Genomic DNA, 25,701 nt, shown 5'->3' with positions numbered 1-25,701 from the left:
TTGGCACACCTAGTTGGCTCAGTTGGTTAAGCTTCTGACTCTTGGTTTTGGCTCAGGTCATGATCTCAGGGCCGTGGGATTGAGCCCCACATCAGGCTCCACATTCAGTGTGGAGTCTGCTTCAGATCCTCTCTCTCTCTCTCTCTCCCTCTGCTCCTCCCCCTGCATGCTTGTTCATGCTCTCTCTCTCTCAAATAAATAAATCTTTAAAAAAAACAAATTGGATTTGTATAAACCATACACTGCTTCTGTATATTTCCTAATTTACCAGTTTTCTTAACTATAATCTTTGGAAATACGTAATAATAATATTATGCATGTTTTAAACACCAGGAAACAGACTAAGAAAGATCTCTGACTTGCCTAGGATCTTGCAACTAGTAAGTAATAGACTCAGAATACAAACCTTAGTTTTCTGTTATAAAAATAAAAAGCCTCTGTAACCATGCTATTGCTGTGAGTTAATGTGGGCTATATCATACATAGAAAGAACCCATTGTTCAAGTTAAGTTTTAATAGACTTGTGGTGAAAGAACTTAAATGTTAGAATAGTTTCTAAGGGGGTACCTGGGTGGCTCAGTCGGTTGAGTGACCAGCTTTTGGTTTCAGCTCCGGTCATGATCTCAGGGTCCTGGGATTGAGCCCTCTGTCTGGCTCTGCGCTCAGTGGGGAGTCTGCTTGAGGTTCTCTCTTTCCCTCACCCTCTGCCCTTCCCCCCACTGTTGCTCATGCTCTCTCTTTGTAAAATAAATAATAAATCTTTAAAAAGAATAGTTTCTACAACTATTCTTTTTATTATACACTTTTTTCTTTAAAAAATTTTTTTCTTTAAAAAAATTTTTTAAGATTTATTTATTTATTGGGAGAGGGAGAGGGAGGGGCAGAGGGAGAGAATCTTCAGGCAAAGTCCCTGCTAAGCACTGAGCCTGATGCAGGGTTCATCTCAGGACCCATGAGATCATGACCTGAGCCAAAACCAAGAGTCTGACGCTTAACTGAGCCAACCTGGCACCCCACACACTTTTTTCTTTATATCATTTTGATTGCTGAATAAGGACATTGTATTCTACCACTGCCACACACAGCCCTAGCTCCAACATCTTCTGAAGTCTTTTTTGGCAGATGTTTGTGTCTTATAGGAGCAGCTCTTTTGGGAATAAATATGGTAATGAAATATAACATGCAAAATAAATTAGAGAACTCCTAATAGGTGCCTAAATCTTAAAAGGAAATGTTAATTTGTTTCTTCAGTTATGGAATGATTCAATTCTGAATTCTTCCATAGGATCAGACCATATTCTAGGTTAGACCCTCCACTTTTTTCAGTTTCTTCCCTGTATACCCACAACTTTATCACTGCCACCTACTAAATTAATTCTAACCATTGTCTGGGTGATCCTACAGATTTCTGTACATATGCACTCCAAATCAAATTTTACATTCTAATGAAACCAAATTATAAAAATGGGGGGGGAGAGGTGTAAGATGCAGATAGGGTATAAACTTTAAAAATGTATGAAAGCTAAATTTAACAAATATTTGTTGACCCTGCTGTGTGCTAGAAGCATCCTCTTCCTTAACACTCACTAGCACGTGCTATCCCTACTAAAATTCCTTTGCTTTTTCTTCATTCCCCACAGAGATGAATCTTCATTTGGTCTTACTCCGACTACTGAGGCTTTTCCAGAGATGGTGCCTTGCTGAATACACTTAATATACCGTGTGCTCTTTCCTTATTTTTTTTCCTTTATCACTTATATTGTCCTACCACTTACAAAGAATGTGAGGAAGCATTCGCAAAGAAAAAGGGGTCATCGCCAACCCTGTCTTGACTCTGGTACTCACTTATCTCACTTATATCCGGGTATCCAGTATATGGTAATATATGGTAGACAGTTCTTAAGATAGCCTCCAGTGATATGGAATGCATGCCTTTGTGTAATCCCCCTCAAGCATGGCCTGAATTTATTATTCAGTTCTTATGAAGAGAATATTCCTTAACATGATGGAATGTCACATCTTAGAACTGCAGTGTTAACAATATTGTGATTCTTCATACATTTGGTGAAAAAACTTCCAATCCACTCCTGAGTCAGGGAAAGTACAGGGCCTGTGACTGCTTAAAAAGAGCTATCCAAGAGGTATCTGGAAATAGATAGGAGCAAGTGAACAAGGCAGTAGGCCTTCACAAGTCGGCTTGTCTTCATTTCTGTTGACTACGTTAGTGGTCTGGGAGAAAGCATTACATCTCTCTGAGTCACTATTTTTTCCTCTCTTCAGTGGGAGGGAGTTAAACTTGAGGGTTTTGATAAATCTCTTAAGTTCACATTCTGTACATCCAGAAGTCTAACATTCTTCTTTTTGATAAGGAAGTTTCATTTAAAACAAACAAAAAGTCCCATCCAGGTAGAGTGAATTTTTTTCCTTCAGAAACTATGTTGTACATATGAAATTTGTTAAAACTTCTGATATTTCATGGGATGTTAGCATATTTGGGCTTCTCTTTTTTGAGTTACTATTTATTGTAACTACTTAAAGTTATACCTTTTATAGTTATAAAGGCAGTTTTAATGAGGTCGCACTCTCTTAATCTTTTTGAGTTTGTGTCCCTAAGAAGTTTCTGAAGCTAAAAATTACTTGCCAGGGGAAAATGATATGTCCCTTTGTCTATGCTGCATGTATTTTATTCCTCTTATGGAGTTGGTATGGCATGCCTGAAACCATCTTCTGTCCTCTAAAATGTTCTGGTATCTAATGATAGCACTCAAAATGCTGATACGGGGTTCCCTAACCCTTTGGCTTCCTGCTGTAGCTGAATGCTGGCAGATGGTTTTTTGCCAAGAGCCCTCTTTTCATAGTCCCTTTCCGCTCAGGTCTAAGGTTTATTAACCCTTTCCAGAGTATAAGAAACTTAAATTCTACTCATGGCATTTAAGCCCTATGTTATTCATGTAATTTACAAAATTTTCTTGCCAGTTGGAATACGTGGAAATAATTTTTTTTAAAGATTTTATTTATTTATTTGAGAAAGAGTGAGAGAGAGCATGAGAGGGGAGAGGGTCAGAGGGAGAAGCAGACTCCCCACTAAGTGGGGAGCCCGATGTGGGACTTGATCCTGGGACTCCAGGATCATGACCTGAGCTGAAGGCAGTCGCTTAACCAACTGAGCCACCCAGGCGCCCGTGGAAATAATTTTTAAAGCTATGTCCATCGAAGCAGACAGAAGTATATATGTTAAAAATATAATCGTGTCCAGCAAAACTTTAAAAAGATATAGGAGGGCATTGAGGTGAGTGGAGTCTGGCTTTCTCAGGTCTAGCTTGTGCTGGTGAGCTCTAAAATCCTCCTCACAGCCCCGCCACCTCCTCTGAGAAAGCACCTAGGAGTATAAATCCTGTTTCTTTAGCTGCTGGTCATTAAGGATTAACAGGGGAAATCTTATTCTCAAATTGTGTTTTTAAATGGACACGTTAAGAGATACTAGATCTGAGCGCCTGGGTGGCTCAGTGCTTAAGCGTCTGCCTTTGGCTCAGGTCATGATCCCAGGGTCCTGGGTCAGGCTCCCTGCTCAGCGGGAAGCCTGCTTCTCCCTCCCCCACTCCCCCTGCTTGTGTTCCCTCTCTCGCTGTGTCTCTCTCTGTCAAATAAATAAATAAAATCTTAAAAAATATATATACTAGATCAAACAGTTGGATTTCTTAAAATATTGTCAGTCAGTTTAAGGGTATGCAAATCATTAATACCAGATGGCATCTACCTAGGATATTTGAGGGGATCTAAGACATTAGTTGTTCACCTTTCTTTCCTGCTAGGCATCTGGTACCTCTGTGATAACAGACATGGTTACCAAATCAAATTTTAAAAACTCTGGAGGGAAAGCAAATGTGATAATACAAGGAAAAACATGGGGCGCCTGGGTAGCTTAGTTGATTAAGGGCAGGTCATGATCCCAGGGTCCTGGGATGGAGGGCATTGGGCTCCCTGCTCAGCGGGGAGTCTGCCTCTCCCTCTCTCTCTACCCCTCCCTCCCGTGCAAGCTCTCTCTCTCTCTCAAATAAATTAATAAAATCTTAAAAAAAAAAAAAAACAAGGGAAAACATTTATTAGAATTTTTTGAGGGGGTTAAAACATACGTAAGTAAAAGTATGTGTATTTTTTGTGGATATTCAAAAAGCCTATAACAAATTTATGCCTTTTTTTAAGTAGGCTCCATACCCAATGTGGAGCTTGACCTCATGACCCAGAGATCAAGAGTTGCATGCTCTACCCACTGAGCCAGTCAGGTGCCCCCAAATTTCTGCTTTTAATGGCTATTTATAAAAATTGCTGTTGGGCTTTAAATGATGATAATAGCTGGTTTTCCTAGATGGTTGAAATTTGGAAATGGGAAATAACAAGTTTGGAATACTGAGGCATTTTTCCTGGAGGAAGAAGTACAAATAGCAGTGTTCCCTAGGAGTACATGCAGGGAATGGTTTTCAACATCTATCTAATCTGTCTTGAAGAGGGTGTGAGTTTCTCGGTTTTCAGTAGTGGACACCCTAGAAGACTAGTGAAACTGCCTTCATTTGTTCTTCTCACTTCTGTTTGTTCTCCCTACTTCATTTGCATTGCTCATTTTTGTTTTGTACAAATTGGACTGAAGTGAGGGTTCAGTTGTTGATACATTTCAATTGATGACACTTTGTCATCATTGGTCTGGGTCAAGCCAATGTTTTATTTATTCCCTGTTATCTATCTCCTGCATATACCCCCTACTCCATTACCATAGGCACTTGTTCTAATGTGTTTAGTGTGCAGTTTTTTGTTTGTATGTACTCTTGTAGAATGTATATTTTATATTATGTAAATTGTTACATAAATGGTATTATTCTCATTTAGTTAATATTTTCACTCAGCAATTTAATTTAAAGAGCTGTCCTTGGGCCTGTGTGAATATTAGCTTATTGGTTCTGACTACAGTTGAATATTTCATGATATACATTCATCTAGTTTTACCTTTCTACTCCTTCAGTGATAGGGATGTAGACTGCTTCCACCTCCCCATCATCACAAAGTGGGATCCATATCCCCTGGGACCTGTATGACAGTTTCTTTTGGAACTATGCAGATCACTCTGTCATAGACTAGAAGTACTTGTAATCTGCATTGGCAGTGCCTGACGGTCTCCAGGATGGCAGCATCCATCTAGATATCCCCACACCCTAACAACACTTAGTATGGTACAGCTTTTTAATTTTTGCCAGTCTATCAGATATAAAATAACCTCATTCTTAGTTTGAATTTCTCTGACTACTTGTGAACTTCATCATCTGTTCATCTGCTTGTCTTTTTGGGTATCCTCTTCTACAAATTTTTTATTTATAGATTTTGCCCACTTTTCTGTTGGGGTTCCTATCTTCTTACGTTGATTTGAGGGACATTGCCATATTCTGGATATTAGTTCCTTATCAGGGCATTGCAAAAATCTTCTAATCTCACACCTGCCTGTAAACTTTATCCTTTGAAAAGAAATACTTAAAATATACTATCAAAATGGGGAGGGGTCCTCATTTTTGTTTTCTTTTTTTGCCTTATGTCAAGTAGGTACTAAGTCCTTCCCTACTCCTAGGTTTCGAAGATGTTCTCCAGCATTTTCTTCTATTATTGTTTTACATTTCACAATTTGGCTTTCCTCCATCTGGAGTTCATATCATGTCATGGCCCTGATTAAAAGCCTTCAAGTGATCTAAGTTGCCTATATAGTAAAACCAGAACACTCGAAGGGCATATGAAGCCCCTCAACATTTGTCTCCTTCCTTTTCTCCCATTCAGATGTGCCCACACTCCCTCTTATTAACCCTTGTACTACAAGTACACAAAATCTGATGTTTCCTAAAATATCCTGTAACAGAAAAGTGAGCACTGTGACATAATTCAAAAGTATTTTCTCTAAATCATTTTAGGGGCCCCTGGGTGGCTCAGTTGATTAAGTGTCTGCCTTAGGCTCAGGTCATGATCTCAGGGTCCTGTGATGGAGCCCCACATTGGGCTCCTCGCTCAGTGGGGAGCCTGCTTCTCCCTCTCCTGCCCTTCCCCACACTCATGCGCAGTTTTGCGTGCGTGCGCTCTCTGTCTCAAATAAACAAATAAAATCTTTTAAAAAAATCATTTTGAAGCTGTAGAAGGGGGTATTTCTTTTGTTAATTTTTTTTTTAAAGATTTTATTTATTTATTTGACAGAGACACAGCGAGAGAGGGAACACAAGCAGGGGGGAGTGGGAGAGGGAGAAGCAGGCTTCCCGCTGAGCAGGGAACCCAATATGGGGCTTCATCCCAGGACACCGGGATCATGACCTGAGCCTAAGGCAGACGCTTAACGACTGAGCCTCCCAGGTGCCCCCTTTTGTTAATTTTTTAACAAATACTTACTTTTAAATTATAAAAAGTAGTACATTCTCATTATTTCAGGAGTCTAACAGTATAGAATCGTGCAGAGTAGGAAATGAAAAATTCTGAACACCAACCCTTTCAAACTCTTCTCTTTATACACAGTCATGAGGGTAGAGGGCCAGGGACGGATGTCAAAAATTCTAATGCCCAGGCCATGTTCCAGACCAAATAAACCAGAACTGCTGGGGGTGCGACCCAGGTGTTGGCATTTTTAATAGATCCCAAGATGACTCTAATACGTAGCCAGTGTTAGACATGAGACACTTCTTACAACACTTTAAAAAACCAAAATGGGTCATACAAAACATATTGTTCAGCATCCTGCTTTTTATTTTCAGAAGAACTTGCTAAGTGAGTTTTAAAACCCTACCTTCAGTTTAAAATTTGAACCATAATGAAAAACTATTTATTTTGAACATGTTGTCAAGTACGCCAGCCCTGTTAATCAACTTGAATAATATTATAATTATTTTAAAGTGGTTAAGTATTCTTGTGAATAATGGTAACTTTTGACTTACACAGTAGTAGTAATAGTATGAAGTTCTTCCCTTTTACATTAGAATTCAGTTTGTCAACACCCATAATGGATGGCCAGAGTCCTTTTGGGTTCTTTGTTTTTATTGTGCCAAATGTCAGAATATAATCAGGCACTAAGTAGGAACTAAGGTTTATAAAAATTAAAAGCCAAAAAAAAAATTTACTCAAAGTTAGTCTTTTTTTTTTTTTTGCCTGGGATATCATCTTTTCTCTTATCCTCAGTCACTTCCATTCCACTGTCTTCCCTTAAACATCTCTCCCCAGATTTTAACAGCCAGACACCTGCCTTCACTTCCTGAGAGCTGGCCTGGGCTTCCTGTTACTTTTCACAGCCGAGTGCCTGATGCTGTTTCCTCTTCCTCCATCTCTTTTCTCTGCTCAGCTTCCACATCTCCGCCCCAGCTTTGCTCCAGCTTTGCTCAAGAAGATTCTGTTGATCTCCTAACTGAAGTTTTTTATGCTTCATCTTGCCCCAGCAGCATTTGGTTCTATTGACTTCCCATTCCCTGGTGACATTTCTTACCTTTCTTGCCTGTTAGGACACCTTTTTTTTCCTGTGTCTCCTTTTATCTTTCCAACTCCTATTTCTTTCTTTCTTTTCTTTCTTTCTTTTCTTTCTTTCTTTCTTTCTTTCTTTCTTTCTTTCTTTCTTTCTTTCTTTCTTTCTTTCTTTCTTTCTCCTTCCTTCCTTCCTTCCTTCCTTCCTTCCTTCCTTCCTTCCTTCCTTCCTTCCTTCCAGATTTTATTTATTTTATTTGAGAGAGAGTGAGGGGGGAGTGGGGATGGACAGAGGGAGAGGAAGAGAGAATCCTAAGCAGACTCCCTGCTGAGCCTGACTCAGGGCTCTATCCCAGGAGCCTGAGATCATGATCTGAGCCAAAATCAAGAGTCTGCTGCTTAACCAACTGGACCACCCAGGTGCCCCTCCTATTTCTTAGGTTCCATTTCCTGTTGACCACTTTCCTCCCACTTCTTTCTTGTTACCTTTTTTCCTTTTTAAAAAAGTGTTCCACATGTTTACAGTAAAAAATATGGAAAATTCTTAAAAGATAGACTATCAAAAATCTAACCACTTAAAAATAACCTTTTGGTTTTGATTCTTTATGAAAATGGGATCATGCTGCATATGCAGTTTTTATACATAACCTTTATTTCCTCCCTACCCAATAATATATATTTACCAACCTGTTTGTTTTTAATGTTGGTTACAGTTTGAATTTTTTTTTTTTTTAAGATTTTATTTATCAGAGCAAGCGAGAGAGAAAGCACAAGCAGGGGAAGCAGCAGGCAGAGGGAGAAGCAGGCTCCCCACTGAGCAGGGAGCCCGATGTAGGACTCGATCCCAGGACCCTGGGATCATGACCCGAGCCGAAGGCAGACGCTGAACCCTCTGAGCCACCCAGATGTCCCACTGTTTGAACTTTTAAAAATTCTTTTAAATTAATATGTATGTATTTCAATAATACTGAAAGGCATATAATAAGTTACAGTAGTCCTCTTGCCTTATTCTTTTCCCCAGAGGCATACTTTCAATTATTTTAGCTACTTTTCCTGATATTTATCTCTTAATTTCTAAATAATGTTATACTATTTCTTGAATCGTTAATATTAGACATTATTTACTTACTTTATTTTTTTAAGATTTTATTTTTATCCATTTGAGAGAGAGAGAGAGAGTACAAACGGGGTGAGGGGCAGAGAGAGAAGCAGACTCCCTGCTGAGCAGGGAATCTGATGTGGGGCTCTGTCCCAGGATTCCAGGATCATGACCTAAGCCGAAGGCAGACACTTAACTGACTGAGCCACCCAGGTGCCCCTATTTACTTATTTTTATGTAAGTGAAAATTTCTGCCTTATACCTCTTTCCCCTCTTTCCATTTTTCTAATACTGATAAATGACAAGTTTTTAAAAATTAAATCACTATTCATTGTTTGCGTTTTTTACACTATGTAAATATCATTCACCAATGAGCAATGTAGTCTTTCATCCTTCTTTCTGTACCAGTATTTATCCTCCAGTGGAAATGCTTCCCTCATTTTCCGTTTCCTTAATTTTGTTTTGATTATGGCTGAATCTTTCCACACCCTCCTTCAGCCTCTTAGTACCATTTTCCCTATGGTAGTCATTCTTGCAGTTATGTGAATCTCATTGTTTTCTTTTGACCCACCCTCTGGGGGCCAGCCCTGTCTTCCTGCTCCAGACTGGGTTGGTTGCTGTCTAGGCCTGCTTCACAATTGAATGTCACTGCACCTGAGTAGCCCTCATCAAGAGAGTGAAGGGATCCCTGACACTCCTGCATGTCAGGGGATAAGTTCAGTAATACAATGATGTTAGCAAATGTGGTGATTTGAGGAGGTCTCAAAGTCTCTAGTCCCTGTAGATGTCAAGCACTTGATGCTGACAGTGAACAATGGCTCACCCTGGTCTTATGATTTGTGTGTGCCTGCTCATTTGTCAGCACACTTCTTGATATTTCAAAGAATGCTAGTCAAGGTCTCACCATTGATTTCCGCTTTCTCTTTCCCCTTTCTTTGCCCCATTGAGATCCCTTCTCTCAGTCTTTTATTCTCCCATGTGATTACTGACTGCACTGCTAACATTTTTTGGTCTTTTGGGAAGAAGGGAATGGAATGCAGGGTTGCAAGATTTATTTAAAATAAGTCTGACATTTTCAGTCTTCAGGAAGTAGGCAAACTATTGCCATTATAAAAAATGGATCATTTTCTTTTTAAAATTTAGGAACTTCAAATGATTACTGATGAAGAGGGAAAAGCTGTTTGCACTCAGCATATTTCTCATTATACTTCAACTCAAGATGCTCATCTATTATACTACTTTAGGCATTTGCTCTGTTTTCAGCACTCTAGGACAAGAGGTTATATATTTTCATTATGTGCATCCTGAAAATCATTTCACCTCAGCGCTAAAATTGTTTTTATAAATTGTGGAGGGGGAAATGAGTTCTGTTTAAAACAAAAAAGACTTCTGAGTAACAAAAATTGTAACTTTTATACAATCTTAACCTACAGTTCAGTTGAAATATCAACTGTTCCAAAAATATACTGTGAACTAGAAAGTTCCTTGCAATAGTTTGAATAGGTAACTTAAAATATACCTTAGGGAGCACCTGGGTAGCCGGTTAAGTGGCCAGCTCTGGATTTCAGTTCAGGTCATGATCTCAGGGTCCTGGGATCAAGCACCCCCGAGTATGGCTCTGTGCTCAGCGAGGAGTCTGCTTGAGGATTGATTCTCTCTCTCCCTCTGCCCTTCCACCCGCTCGCACTCTTGCTCTCTAAATAAATAAATCTTATTAAAAAAATTTTTTTAAATATATACCTTAGTTATTTGAAATCAGATGAAATTATGAACCTGATAAGTGTGAAGTGATGATTAATAACATTAAGGATGATTTGTTTTAGAATAAAATATTTAAACTAGGCAATCACAGATAGTAAAAACACTTTAAAATATCATAGATTACTTTCATTACTCCATTTTTTTAATTTAGATTTTTTAATATGAAATTTTCTAAACCAACTGCAAAGACTTTTTTGAGGTACTAAATATTCTCATTATAGATAAAATACATTTAATATTTCTTTCAATTTTAAGTAAACAGTTACGATTTTTTAAAATCAGTAGAAGTTTTAGTTTTGCTGTTTGCTTGTCCATTAAATTTGAGCAAATATTTTAACCGCTTTGAACTTGTTTCTTTATCAATAAAGTCAGAATAATTCCTACCTTTAGGGTTTTTGTGGGGTTTTTTTTTAACTGAAGGAGATGAAATAAATGGTCGTTATTGTATATTTTTTAAGTTCTCCTTTTAGTAGTAACTATCAAAACAATATGGTATCATTTTTTTTCAGACTCACAAAGACTGGAAAGAATGATAGAAGCTTATACAGATGAGGCTCAGTGCGTTGAGCTCACGTTGCTGCTACTCTTCTGGAAAGGAAGTTGGCACTAGGCATCAATAGCCTTAAAAAATCCAAAAAGTACATTTGGTCCATGACTTCTAATGTAGTGAAAGGCAATTATCACTCAAGTGGACAAAGATTGTTTTCTGCTGAGTTGTTTAGAATATTAAAAACTATAAATCTATTAATACATCATATAATAGACTTCTGTGTAGCCATTAAAGGTAGTCATGTGTTTAAAAAAAAAGAGATGTTTGTATTTTTAACCTTTCATTATGGTAAATGGATATCAGTTTAAACATATTTTTTAAATGACTACAGGGCTGGCCAACTTTTGCTATTCTGTGTTGGGCTACATTTGCATTTATGCATTTTTGAATGCCCTTCCTTTTTCCCTTGGCTCTTTGCCTAGTTTAAAGTTCCAAGTTTCCTTCCCTCTTACCTGCTTTTTCTGCTCCTCTTTAGTTTCTTTGCTTTTGCTTATCCAGTGCTAGATATAAATCACATGGAGAAAATAAATGCTGGTTGAGAAGTTACTTTCTCTTAAAAAAAAAAAATTCCAGTTCTTTAAAGTGTGACTTTAGAAATGGTCTTTCAGTTTTACTGGAAACTTACAGAAAGAGCTTAGGAGACAGGTAGACCTGGGCTTGAATCCAGACTGTCATTTGCTAGGTGTGTGACCTTAGGCAAGTTATTTAATTACTCTGGCTTCTGTATTTTCAACAGTCAAAACCAGGGATAATGTGTGACTCAGTTTTGTCCTGAAGATTAAATGATACGGTGTTTGTAAAGTGCTCAGTACTATTTGACTCATGGGAAGTATTCAATAGATTGTTGCTGATGTTGCTATTATAACATTAATTTTTCGGAGATGGAGGCCAGACATCTTATTTCAAATGCAGTGTCAGTGTTTAAAATGCCAGTAAACATTACCTATTCGGTGTGTAGTCAAAAACCCAAAAAAACCAAATCAAAAGTGGGAGGTAGAATGCAAAAGTTCATCTGATGTTTTACATATAAATATTGTATAAACTTAGATATGGAGTGTGTCAGGAAAGGGTCATGGGGAAGGAGGAAAAAAAAGCTGATGAATGGATGACTGCCTTGAGGTAATGTGAGGATGGGCAAAAAGGGGAGAGGGAGAAGATTCTAAATTGTGCAGCTTTTCACACGGTTTTAAATGAATGTGAATGTAAAATTAGAAGGTGTAGGTGATTTGAAATGGATCAAAAAACCTATTCAGATATAAAAAACATTTTTACAGTCTTCACTACATTCTCATGATGGATTCTGTATTTTGGTACTTTGTTTCAGAGTTTTACTAGTTAATGTTAGGAGTTTTACCTAGTGTTCCAGAAATGTTGTGTTGTGAAAAGTAATTTTGTTTCTTGGGCTGCATTTTTCTTGTCAGCATTCATTTAGTGGTAAAAATCCTTGGAAATCTAGTTTCTTATGCTGATGTTGACCATTTAGCCCATCTTCTCCAGGATATTTCTTTAATAACTGGGGATACTGTAGTGTTCAACCATGGAAATAAGTTGGCTGTTCTAGAACTTACTCTGCTCTGCTTTGCTCTTAAATCTACTCCTGCTGCTTTTGTTCAGATAATGCTGTTGCCCCTGTGGCAGCAGTGGGAGGGTTGTAAATGGATTTTTCTTCAGAGATAGGAGAGTTGGAGGGGGGGGATCCAGTTGTTCTGCCTCTCCTGACCACAGGACTTTCCACAGCACAGCTGGTGATGGTAACATCATAGCCTGTGGCTACAGAAAAGAGCAGAGCTTCCTGCCCAGGGATTGAGCCCATGGGGCTAGTGCATTAGTTCAGTGCTCCTGAATCCAAACTAAGTATGAAAGCATGGACAATAAGAACAGTAAAATACCTGACATGAAAGATGCTCTGTAAGGGTGCCTTCAGGGGTCCAAAATAATAATTATTTTAGATTCCCTACATGTTTGAGCAGTTAATAATGGTGGTTAAGAGAGAGGCTGTTGGAAACTTTGTTTTAAGTGCATAAGACCCAAATGACCCAGAGGGCTTTTTTTTTTTTTTTTTAATTAGAAAATGGGCCCCTTTTACATCAGCACTGTAGACGTGTATGTTGCCTGAGGATGCATAACTGCCAACCCAAGTAGGCATTGTTCCAGGGGTGGGGGGCCACCCTGAACACAGAGTAGGCCCAACAGCCTTCCTGCTGAGCAACCTGCCCCATCCCGTACCTCCTATCTGTGAAACATGCTGTTGACCCACCTTGCTCAATTTCTGACCTTGTTCTTAGGAAAAGTTAGTTCTTTGTGATCCAGTTGTGTCGCTAGCTCTAGAGAAATCATAACACCACTGAGTTTTGGCTGGATGATTTTTTTTAAAGATTTATTTATTTATTTGAGAGAAAGAGGCAGAGGGAGAGAGAAATTTAAGCAGACTCCCCACAGAGCTTGGAGCTTGATGCGGGGCTCGTCTGACAACGCTGAGATCATGACCTGAGCTGAAACCAAGAGTCCGATGCTTAATTGACTGTGTCACCCAGGCACCCCTGCTTGGATAATATTTAACACATGTCTTCATTTAAGTTAAAATAGCAGAGGTCGGTGTTCTGATAACTCTAAAGGATAATTGGTCATGTGTCCACTGGCCTAAAGGAAAATTTCTATTTGTGTAGGTGGCAGAGCAGAGCATCACTGACATAGTCTGAAAGCTCAGGGGCCCGACTTCATGATTTTGTGTTCTAAATCATGCCATTGTCTTAGTACTTGTTCTTCAACCACTTAGTTAGAAATGAGGTCAATTATTTCTGGAAAAAATTTTGGTAATACTTGGGCCAAGTTAAAAAATGCCCCTGCCCATAGATTTGTCTAGTTTTCTTGAATAAAATGAAGGACATCTGAACATAAAGAGTATAGAGATTCAGAGTTTAAAGTGCAGGATGCATGAATTGATCAAAGTCTCACCTCTCCAGACTTGAATTTGCAATTTATGATTCTATTATTATACACGGTAACGTGTCAGAAAGTGAGATGCTAATCTTCCAGAAATGTTAGTACAAATTATTGCCCTAATGCTAGAGAAAGTAGTCATGAAGGTCCTCTTCCATAGTAAGTTGTTGGCACTGGTAGGGATAGTTGTAAGGTAATATAGTATGTTTTATATTCATGAATAATCAGGGCAGACTACTTTTGCATGTTTGTTTCCTAATTATTCCATTTCTGGCACTCCCATCGTTTCCCTTTCTACTGCAAGAAGTTGGAACATCCTATCCACAGTGCGGTGCACACACCCATAGCGCAGTGGCAAACGTGAAGGCCTTAGTAAGCTCGTTTGCTTCTGTAGAGAAAGCAGTCATCCTGACAATTGCCAGGAATGACAACCTTGTTGATTATATCAGTCAAGGCCTATTATTAAGCATGCAGAAATTTTTATTTTTGCCTTGCAGATATGTTTTTGTTGTTTGATAAACATGCATAATAGCGAAAAATAAAGATGACCCTTTCTGACTTAAACCTGAGTTTATAAAGAAAAGGCACAAAAGGCTTCCCTGTTTATAGATATTTTGTTTCCCTGAGCAACAGAAAATGCAGTCCTTATTTAACTTAGCAGCGATGCCATGGAAAAATATAAGCCTGCAAGTGGTAATAGCCTCCATTTTTTCCCCACAGATGTACCTCCAAGTCATAATCTATGGCTTACTTCAACCGTGGAGACCATGATTGTGTGCGTGAGATTCAGCCTGCTCTCCCAGGTTATTGGCCTAGAGTCCTCCCCAGGCTATGGAGCTACTCTTGTAGAGTTGGCCAGTTTGGGCCTTGAGCCTGGCTGAGCAAAAGCATCCTGTAGCTGACGAAGCTGTGGTTCCAGATTAGGTCCCTTCTGTTTCTCTGCTGGCCTTCTCCCTCAGAGTGACCCCAGGTTACAAACCTGATGTGTCCAAACTGAGAGCCCTTATCATTGGCTTCTCCTTTCATTTTCTCTAATTTCAGTAACAGTACCAGACAAAACCATAGCTCATCCTTTAGTTGTCTCTTACCCCTGCCCCCATGTCCAGTCAGCTATTTTTGTTTGATTGACTTATTTGTATAGTATTTCTCAAACCTGTAGTCTCAGCTCAATTCCCACTTTTATTTTTCTTCCTACCTGAACTGTTAGGATAAGCTCCCAGCAGGACCTCCTGTCCCCTCTTCTTCCCAGCCAGCCTAACTTAGTAGCTAAAGTGGTCTTCCTGAAACATGAAGGTGATGCTATTATTCTCCTGCTTAAATATTTCCATTGGAGCCCTGCTGCCCATCACATAGAGTCAGCCTTCTTAGCCTCACCTGCAAGACCAGCAGCCATCCTTGTTTTTCCCAGGATTTATCACTGCCTCCCTCCAGGGACCCTGTCATTCAGCTGAACCAGAGTGTTCATCAGATCTGTACACATCCTACAGTAGGTTGCCCCCATTCTTTCTGACCATGCACTTCACTCTCCCTTGAATTTTCTTCTTCCCATTTTTTACTCACTGTCCAAGGGCTTTGCACCCTTCAAGGCCCTGCTCAAGTATTTCTTCCACAAAGGTGTTCCTGATCGCTAGCACCCTCCTTCCTCCTGCCTACATGTGTGCATACATACCATTGCCCCTTTATTTATACCTCTTTTAATTACCTCAGATACTTTTTGACAATGTGTTTATAGCCATATGTCTTATTATTTACTTCTGAACTTAATTTCTTTGAGGTTAGAATTAGTTTCTGATTCACTGTTCTGTTCTCCATGGTACCGGGCATGGTGCCATACACATCAATAAATGGATCCACAGATCTTGATTTTTAAGATTCCTGCTTAATCTGTGTTTTGTTATCTATAAATTGCCTTTGATATTTGGTAATATTTATAAAATTGTGTAGGAAATAATGTTAAGGAAACTAATCCTTGATCATGTATAAGAAAAAGTAACATTCCTTTGTTTTTTAACCATTTTGTGAGGATTTTGTGGTAGCATTTATTATGCTCTATTTATAAGCAGGGAAAGACAGACTTATAATAGAAGGAGGATAGAGACATCTCCACCTTTTTATATTTTGAAGTAAAAATCTATCAGTCAATTTGGTAAGATGTTAAATGCGTTTTTTAATATTTCTAATAGGCCATGGGAGTTTGCGTATTGGTGAAGAAGTCATAAGGGTTGACTACTGTGGGAAATGACTTCCATTCTTCTGTTAATTAGAAAAGGTTTCCTATAAGAGAGAACCTTTTAGACTCTCCAATATTAGAGGGAAAGAAATTCAGAGGGATGTAGATATCTGGGAGAGGACATGCACTAGTGTAAAGGTATTTCTGTCCTGAGCTACGGTGACGACTGTGTCTTTAGGAGCTATCTGGTCAGCAGCTCTGGTCCAGGCAGAATGGATACCAGAGAGCTCTGACAGATTCCAAATCGCAGTGCCCAGCCTTCTCACTTTTACTGGGCTACTTAAGGCTGCCTCTAACTAGGAGCCATTTTGTAGAACTGTTGCTCTGTCTGAGACCTCAGAAACCTGGGAAAATGTAGCATGGCTGCTAGACCTGGGCACAGATGGGTTTTAGATTGAACTTGGCGAAGACAACAAGCACCTTCAAAACTCCCTAAGGAAGGGTCCAGGCTCAGGAGCAGTCTGCAAACATTGTACTCCCTGGGGCAGGCTTCCCTACTCTGCTGCAACCAGACCCCAGTGCCTCATGGGCTATGTATGGCCTCAAGTGGGCTATTTGACTTCTGAGATGTGTTATTAAAAAAGCTAACATTACCAATGATAATGTCTCACTTAATAAAGCAAAACAACAAACCCAGTGTTTATGGTTGCCTTGAAACTCTGCCTTTTTGGCCTTTCTCGGTATCCACTGATGTCACTTAAAATGAACCATTTTATTTCTAATTGCTACATGCCAGTTTGGTTTATGTGCTTCTGTTTCTCAGCATTCCACAGATGCCACATTACTCAAAGCTGTGCTTTAGTGCATCCTCACAGATTTCTCCCTCCCTGCCCTACACAGCCTCCCTGCTTGAGGTTCTCATGTAGCAGCTGCTTGCATACCCTGCTGATACCCATCCACAGCTCATGTCCAGCCAACTGAGCTAAATTGGAGTGAGCATGGCTTCAGTGCTAGTGACCTGGCTGTGCTCCAGGACTTTGCCACTCTGTCTTGCCATCTGATATTGTTTTGTTAAAGAGGCAGAGTTAAATACCTGAGTGAGGGCAGAACTAAGTTCATAGCTCTGTGAAAGGTGCATGATTATCATTTAAGTCTCTCCTAGAATATGTGGTTTTGATTCATTTTCATACTGGCTTCTTAGCACATGCACAGTATCACCATACAGATGTAAGATTTTCTCCCCTAAAACAGGGTGTGACCTTGATCTTCCCACATACTTTTCAGTCCTTGGTATCTTTAAGACTACCGGATATCTTGATGTTGGTTCCTGGAAATAAGGCACAGGACACAGGTCCATTAGAATCCAGATTCCTGCCTTGTAGCTTAGGGTCCATCCGAACTCTGGTTCTATTTTTCTGAGATTGATATCTTCCTATTCCTAGTGTGGGAGCTCCCCAGAAAGCTTTCAGAGAAGCTAGAGCCCAAACTAGTGCCCTGGGCTAGAAACCTTAGTTTGAATGTTAGCGTTTTTAATAACACATCTCAGAAGTCAAAGTTCAAGTCCCTTTGAACTTTAAAATTCTATGACAGAATGCCTCCCCTTCCTCCTTCTGCGTTTTGCCTGCCATCTTACTTGTCCCCAAGTGCCATCTGTTCTGCAGCTGAGGTGCCTTCTGTTTACCCCTCACCTGCAGCACTCTCCTTTCTCCCCACTCACCTTCCATGTGGATCACTGCAGTCGCTTCTACCAGACTTTTTTCTGCTCCCTCAGCCCAGCTAGTCTCAGGGCAAACAAAAAGCATTTCCAAGGCACCACTACCCTTTAGAGAAGTATTCGAATGCACTTGGTGAAGTTGGAGACATAACGTGGTTCCCAATGTTGTGTTAAGTCACATGCTAATAGGCGCTGATGGTGATGCAGAAAGTTTGTGTGGTACAGCGTCTATGGTGTGTTAGAAATAGTTTTTGTAAGAATAAAAGTAGACATTCATAAAAGCAAAGAATAGTAAGCTCTCCCTGTTTTAAAATAAACTTTGGGCACAAATCCTTGAGGCTTTCTGCTCCATGGTCTGCTATTTACATATTTAATAATGCTGTGGGAATTCTTGGTAAGAAATGTTAAAGATTTTAGGCCTATTTTCTACCTCTCTTAGCTTTGCTATCCACATCTGTTTTGCATAAATCCAGTTAGACCCTCCCCTCATAGGAATTCTTTAGCCTAATTAAAACTTTGAGCCATAACACATGTGAAGGAATTGGAAACGCTCCTGGAAGCGGCACTTGTCAGATGGTATAAGCGATCTCCAAATTGTTAACTGTACTTGCTATGCTTCTGATATTTCATAGGTGCATGTCATCTCATGTAGAAGATATGTTGAGAGGACTTTCATTGATGCTGTATCTTTAATTTGTTTCATGTTTTATTGGTAGCCAACTCTAACACGTCAGCTTCAGATGCTCTTGATTGTCCTTTTACCTCTAATTCCTCCTGCTGTGATTCAAAAGTACTGTGATAACTTATAAACAAATGATTCAGTGGATTCACTAAGAGGATTTGCTACTAAAAATAAATTCCATAAGTAATTTCATAAAGTATTTTTGTAAAATGAAATTATATTTTCATATATAAGCATTTTATCAAATATTTTGAGTGGGGATGCACTCGTAAGTTTTTTAAATTGTGCTTTTAAGACCTTATTGAAATTTTATGTTAAAATTTTGGACACCAAGCATTTTAAACACCTATTTTTTTTTTTTTTTAGATTTTATTTATTTATTTGACAGAGAGGAGAGAGAGAGAGCACACAGGCAGGGGGAGTGGCAGGGAGAGGGAGAGGGAGAAGCAGGCTCCCCGCTGAGCAGAGAGCCAGATGTGGGGCTCCATTCCAGGACCCTGGGATCACCACCTGAGTCAAAATCAAGGATGCTTAACTGACTGAGTCACCCAGGCACCCCCTAAACATCTTTTTTTTATCTAGTTATAATTTTCTTTTTCTTTTTTTTGTTAATCACCATACATTACATCATTAGTTTTTGATGTAGTGTTCCATGATTCATTGTTTGCATATAACACCCAGTGCTCCATGCAGAACGTGCCCTCTTTAATACCCATCACCAGGCTAACCCATCCTCCCGCCCCCCTCCCCTCTAGAACCCTCAGTTTGTTTTTCAGAGTCCATAGTCTCTCATGGTTTGTCTCCCCCTCCGATTTCCCCCCTTCATTCTTCCCCTCCTGCTATCTTCTTCTTCTTTTTTTTAAACACCTATTTTTTAATTGAAAATTTTAGCAGCTTAGGGTGCCTGGGTGGCTCAGTTGGTAAAGCGTCCTTAATTTTGGCTCAGGTCATGATCTCAGTGTCATGAGATTAAGTGCCCTGTAGTGGGAGTGGAGCCTGCTTAAGATTTTCTGTCCCTCTTCTTCTCCCCCTCCCACTCACGAGCATGCTCTCTCTCTTAAAAAAAGAAAGAAAATTTTAGCAGCTGGGCAAAGTTTATACCATTCATTTACTTAGAACAGTTTTTAATTCCAAGCCCAATAAATACTTTTTGAGTTAATTATTGACTATCTGAAAGTTCAGTATTGATCCTATAATTAAGAAATTGTGTTCCTTAATATTTTTATTGTAAAATTTTCTGTAAATATAAACCCAAACTGTATTTTCACCTTTATATACAGAATTATGAAAACACTCTGTTTTATTATGTTACCTCTGATTTGTTCTTTTGGCACAGTGATTCTCAACCTTTGAGGTGTGTCAGAATCACCTGGAATGATTGTCAAAAACAGGGTGCTGTGCTCTCCTCCCAGAGTGTCTGATTCAGTAGGTCTGGGGCATTGCTGATCCTGCTGGACTATTCTTTTAGATCCACTGGTTAAGAATTCTAGCAAATAGTGATCTTTATGATTTTCAAATGTAATGAATGTGAAACATAAGAGAATATAGAAAAGATAAGAAAGATGTCGCATAGATTTCATGGTTTGTAAAGTTATATTTAAGTTGCTTTTTTTTTTTTTTTTGAGGGGCGGGACAGGGAGTGGTGGAGAAAGAAAATCTCAAGCAGGCTCCACGCCTAGCGTGGAGCCCAACACAGGACTCAGTCTCACGACCCTGAGATCATGACCTGAGCTGAAATCAAGAGTCAGTTGCTTAAGTGACTGACTGAGCCATCCAGGCGTCCCTAAGTTGCTTTTTAACCATATTCCCTTTCTTGCTGTTCCCAAGATACTGCATTCCACTTATTTGGATTTAAATGTATATAGTGCTGACAGTATGACTGCTATTCCTTGGTAAATCACCAAATGTACATTTGCTAGTTTTCTTTGAGAGGTTGCAGCATTGCAGTGACTTTTATGCTGTTAACTTTGCACCGGTATTAGAAAGTGAATATAAATAGGTTTCTACAAAGCACATGGCCCAGTACCTGATACGCAGTGGATGCTCAGTAAATGTTGGAATGAGCAACGAATGTACAAGCAGCCCATTTTCTTCCACCATAACAGAGTTACTCCTTGAAAACTTGGCTGATCCAACTTTGAATATCTGAGAGTTATCTGGTGTATTGACTTTACCATTTTTGCCATCTTTGCTTCTTATGTTTGTATTCCTGAAGGATGATTATCTCAATGATAATTTAGCCTTTCTACTCGCAAGAGTGGGAGACAAGTTAAACATAAAATTAAGCCCTCACTTTTCTCTTGTTAGTAATACTTATTCGCTGAAATGGTGGTATTAACTTAAAATTCCTTTGGGGATGATTTGGTTTCATTATTCAAGCTGGCCTTGAGGCTCTTTTAAACATATATTTTTAAAAACCTTATTGGCTAATCTGGAATATAAGTGACAGCAAGTTAGATACTATTTTTGTCTTTCTTACATGTACACAGGAACTTCAGTTCTTTATTGTATTCTAATCAAGTTTATTATGATAGTTCCCAAAATATTGAATGCATTGAATATCTAATGTTACATTTTCTAATAATTTCAGTGCAATTACAGTGATGTTTTAGCTTTGCTTTTTGATGGCTGTTCTGTTGATTATAACAGATTAAGAGTCACTGTAGACTGCTAAACTACCTGCTCATACCAGTGTTCACAAAGATGCTTCTTTCACATGAGAAAATGGGCAGGAGAGCTTAATAGTGTTTTCAGGTGGAAATTAAGAGAAAGCTCCATTCTTGTCCTGGCTCTGATGCCATAATTTCATAGACTTTAGTTCATGAAACATTTCCTTTTTTAAAAATGTATTTATTGATTTATTATTTTAGAAAGAGAGAGCACATGCACACGCAGACTGGTGGGGGGAGGTGTTGAGGGGTCTGGGAGGGGCAGAGGGAGAGAGAGAATCTCAAGCTGACCCAGTGCTGAGCATGGAACCTGATGCGGGCCTTGATCCCAGGAGCCTGAGATCATAACCTGAGCTGAAATAAAGAGTTGGACGCTTAACTGACTGAGCCACCCAGGTGCCCCTCATAAAACATCTCTGTACTGCTCCTCCTTAGTTCATGAGGATATTACAAGAGTGAGTTAAATAGCTATTTTGAATGGCTGAAGATATTGGTAAGAAAGGTACTCCATAAGCCACACAGATTTAGGAAAACTATGAATTCAGCTGTGGACATGCTTAATTTGAGTGTCTGGAAGGACACACCCTGTTGATGGCCAAGAAACATGAAAATTGAAACTGAGTTCAGGGCTCCAGAATTATATTTTTAGTAATTAGCCTAGAAGTGATCATCAGAGCCTTAGGATTCCACCCCACTCCCAGAAGTAGATCTACCAAGAAAACCAGACAAACCCTTAGGAACTGTCAGAGCTTGGGAGGAATCAGAAAATTGAACCACAGTCATTTGACCAGGGCTTCCCGGAAAGCCTGGTTCTTCCTCCTGCACCATGTTGCCTGCTGATAGCTGTTGCTTTTGATAAACTAATGAACAAAGTCTCCACTATACACATGTAGCTTATATTTGTGAGGGAAGATGAGACCGATCAGGTGGTAATAAGTGTTACAAAGAAAAAGCAGGGTGAGTGAGGGGGGAAGAAGTGAGGGCCATGGGATGACTGGGAGGGGATGGGTCAAGGTCAGGAAGGTCTCAGCCGAAGCAAATGACTCAGCAGTATGAAGTAAGGGACAGAGAGCTAGAAAGGGGGAGCGTGCCAGGGCCTGGAACAGCAAGAGGGCAGAAGCAGTTTGAAGGGTAGAATGTTGCTGACCCAGAAGTACAGGTACAGGGCAGAGGGGCATGAAATGAGGCTGCCAGCCTTAACTTGCGGGGGAGACCTCTGAAATACTCGGGAGGCACATCCTTCAGCTGTGAGTTTGAACAGTCCTCATTCTGAAGTCGTAAAACATGTGGAAAACAGTAAATCCCAGCTTCTCCCCTCAAAGCTGTACTGTAAATTTTGAAATCTAAAAAGGTTGTGCAGCATTAAGAAAGTACTTTTGAGTTTGTTGGATGGTAACACACTCATGTTCCTTTTTGGATTGCATTGCTTTGGTTGCACCCTGCAATGAAAGAACCCTGCCTTGAGAACCAGCAGATCCATTAGCCAGACCTCGGGCAGGTTGTCTCTTGGCTCAGAGCCTCCAGTCATCTCTCTGAAGTGCCATCCTTGATAATGGTCTTCTTCAGGGAAGCTGCCTGACCAGCTGTGGCTGAGGAGATGAAGAAGGCCCAGGAAGAGTAGCTACTGCTTTTATTTTTTTATTATTGGTGTTACTCTTGAGTTTATTTGGAGAAAGGGGTTAAGAAAATAGGGAATTTGGAAAACCACCCAAGTAGATGATCTTCCAAGGTCCTTCCTGTTTTAGAGTTCTGTGAAGCTGTTTTTGTTAGTCCTCAAGTGTATGTTGCCAACCACATAATTTAGCCATAACAATGTTTAGTATCTGTTGGTGATCTCAGGCATTTCTGACAGAAGTGCTTCTTGACTAATCTTGTATTTGGTTAAAGGGCTTCCTTAGTGTTAGTCTCTACTATGTTTAATGCTATTTGTTTTGTGATTATTTTTGAAATCTGAACAAGAATTGACACAATTATCTCTTCAAAATTTATACTTACATTTTTTCACCTATTTGTAAAATTTTATAAATTAGAATATTATAATTCTCTGAAGAGAATAGGAAAGAAACATTAGAGTGGAACTTTTCCCTATTCCCTCTGACTAAAATGCTTTTATGAACTGTTGCCAAGAAGTTCCTGTAGATACAGTTTCGCCATAGTCTTAGGATGGATGGCCGGCCAACTGCTGGTAAAAATTATTTTGACTAGGGAAGATAAATCAAAAGTGGTTAGTAAAAGAATGGCTAAGTATTTTCTAAAAGTACCATATTTAGTTAATGGTTATTCTTCGTGGTTGCACTCACTTTTGAAGACATGGTCTTGCCAGGTGTTGCTGCTACTTTGTCTTCAATGACAATATGGAATTAGAGAAAGTCAGGGGTGAGAAATGGTCAGGTGATTCCCCTGGTCAACACAAAGCCTGTTCCGTCCAGCCTTAGGCTGTTTTGTACTTCTTTTGCTTTGACGGCCGAGATGACATGCCTGTCACTTGGATGTTTTCATATTTTGTACACTTACCATGATACATATACTTTGCAGTGGTGCAGATATATTGATCTATAAATGATTGGTGTCACATACTGAATCAGAATACATGAATTCAAGTCTAGAAAGAGACCTGTATATTTCTCAATGTTTCTTTCTGTGTGACTGACCACTGTGAAGGTACGAAGACGACTTTATGCTGTTAACGTAGTGGCTTTGTTGTGATGTAATTTCAGTAGCTGCTCATGGCAGCTGTTAGTCGAAAGTAAATTGAAAGCCAGCTGGTTCAGATATCACAGTGGTGAAGATCAACAGAGTACTGTGAAACTGGGACTCAATTATGGCAACAGGAGACTGTCCCAGCTGATTCTCAGATGTGTTTCTGAGAACCCTGACACTTTCCCAGCTCCATCTCTTGCCTACCTTACTCCATTTGGAAAACTCCACTTTCTTCAAGGGATGAATTGCAGGTCTTGGTAGAACAGACTTTGGGCTTCTTGGTGAGTTTACCGTTTTTCAGTTGTTTTGTGACCTTCAGATTATTAAAGTTAATGTTGATGTCTTGCTCAAACTTCTTTTGTTTCTTTCACAGATATCAAAAGAGCAGAGGAAATATATATTGTATTAAGCAGTCGATAAGGAAGTGATGTTTAGGGCCATGGAATTTCTTGGACCACTCCTAGACAAAGCGCTCTACATCTTTATTGCCAATTGAATGCAGGGTAATGTGAGCCCAGTGCTCTCCATGGTGAGCTTTTGTCCATGACTGAAAAATTCCTGGACCCCTCCCCAGTAGTAGACTTTCTCCACCTCTGCTTACTGTAGCTCTACTACCAGGTGACCGCCGCCTCTCTCCTTTCATAGCTACGTGCATTTCCCCACCCAAAAAGTACCTATCCCTTAGACATTCCATCTAAAACATTGAAAACAGAAATAAAGATGCCAGTGAGGGAAAGTTAGAAACCACTTCAAATCCTAGGCACTTCCTAATTCCCACTGACATTTCTTGCATGTGTTTTGTAATAGTTTACAGTTGATATATAGGTAGAAAATTGATAGTGAGAGGTCGAGCTGCTCTCATAGTAGGAGTAGTGACTCAGAAAGAAGAGAGTTGTTGAGCTATAAAATAAGCAGATTGCCTTTTCAGTATCTTTTTCTACTCCATCAAAGTGCCAGCTTGCTCCATCTTCATCAAACATTAAATTAAATGTCTAATTTATCATAGTACCTCTGATGTTCAAACTTACGTATGTTGCTGTAATTCTTACAAGTTGTGAGGGTACGTACTTCCATTTGGACAGATGGTATTTTTGACACAGCCACTATAATCCTGCTAGGCTGATGGGACATCAAAATTTTATATTCACACTGTTACCTTAATTGTAGAGCGATTCTTGGGTGGCTGTGGAAAGTCGTCTAACGTGTTCTTCCTTGCACTGCCAAGGTTCTAAATATTTATCAATCATTACTTATTTATACTCTGTAATGCCATACTTTATTGGTGAATATTCCACTTTTCAGAGGTCATTAAGTAGGTTCTCTGCAGTATCTAAGAAATATGAGCATATCCCTGTCAACCTGTCAGTAAACTTCAAATCACAGTTTATGATCTTCAGATTAATAAAAGCAAGTCTCCTCCTACCCCCAAAATGAAAATGACAGGAACGTGCATCTAGGGCACAATATTTTTTTTTTTTTTTTAAAGATTTTATTTATTTATTTTACACAGAGAGAGATAGTGAAAGAGAGAGAGCACAAGCAAGATGAGCAGCAGGCAGAGGGAGAGGGAGAAGCAGGCTCTCCGCCGAGCAGGGAGCCCCATGCGGGACTCAATCCCAGGACCCTGGGATCATGACCTGAGCCGAAGGCAGCCGCTTAACCGACTGAGCCACCCAGGTGCCCTAGGGCACAATATTTTAAACTCAAAATACTTACTTTTTGAGCCTTGGTTATGTCACATTAATTTAGATTCTGAATTTGTGATCAGTTTGATAGACTGAAGTTACCTTTACATTCTGAATAAATGAAATATTAAGCAAAAAGAAAAAAGTAAAATTTTAAGAGATTTAGATGTAGTTCATCTTTGAGGTATTCTATCACAGTTTTAGAATCACTAAATGCTGCTATGGATCCATTCATTAAATCAGGGCACAGATACCTATATTTTT

The 25,701-nt window shown here is 39.4% G+C and overlaps 1 protein-coding gene across 6 annotated transcripts in view; it reads left to right on the top strand.

The window, feature by feature from the left end:
* The window catches only part of PKP4 (plakophilin 4), a 234,538-nt gene that overhangs the window by 26,702 nt on the left and 182,135 nt on the right, over positions 1-25,701 (top strand). Inside the window, exon 1 of one of the 6 annotated variants that reach the window (XM_035007978.1) lies at positions 22,081-24,281. The exons of the other annotated variants lie outside the window; for them this stretch is intronic. The gene's annotated coding sequence lies outside the window, so the exon portion shown is untranslated. Of the gene's footprint in view, positions 1-22,080; positions 24,282-25,701 lie in introns of those variants that run through there. 6 annotated transcript variants of the gene reach the window in all.

Source organism: Mirounga leonina, unplaced genomic scaffold (assembly GCF_011800145.1).
Source record: "Mirounga leonina isolate KUSES-001 unplaced genomic scaffold, KU_Mleo_1.0 Mir_151, whole genome shotgun sequence".
Lineage (NCBI taxonomy): Eukaryota > Metazoa > Chordata > Mammalia > Carnivora > Phocidae > Mirounga > Mirounga leonina.
The sequence above is the reverse complement of the archived record's forward strand: the minus strand, read 5'-3'. Positions and strand labels throughout refer to the sequence as shown.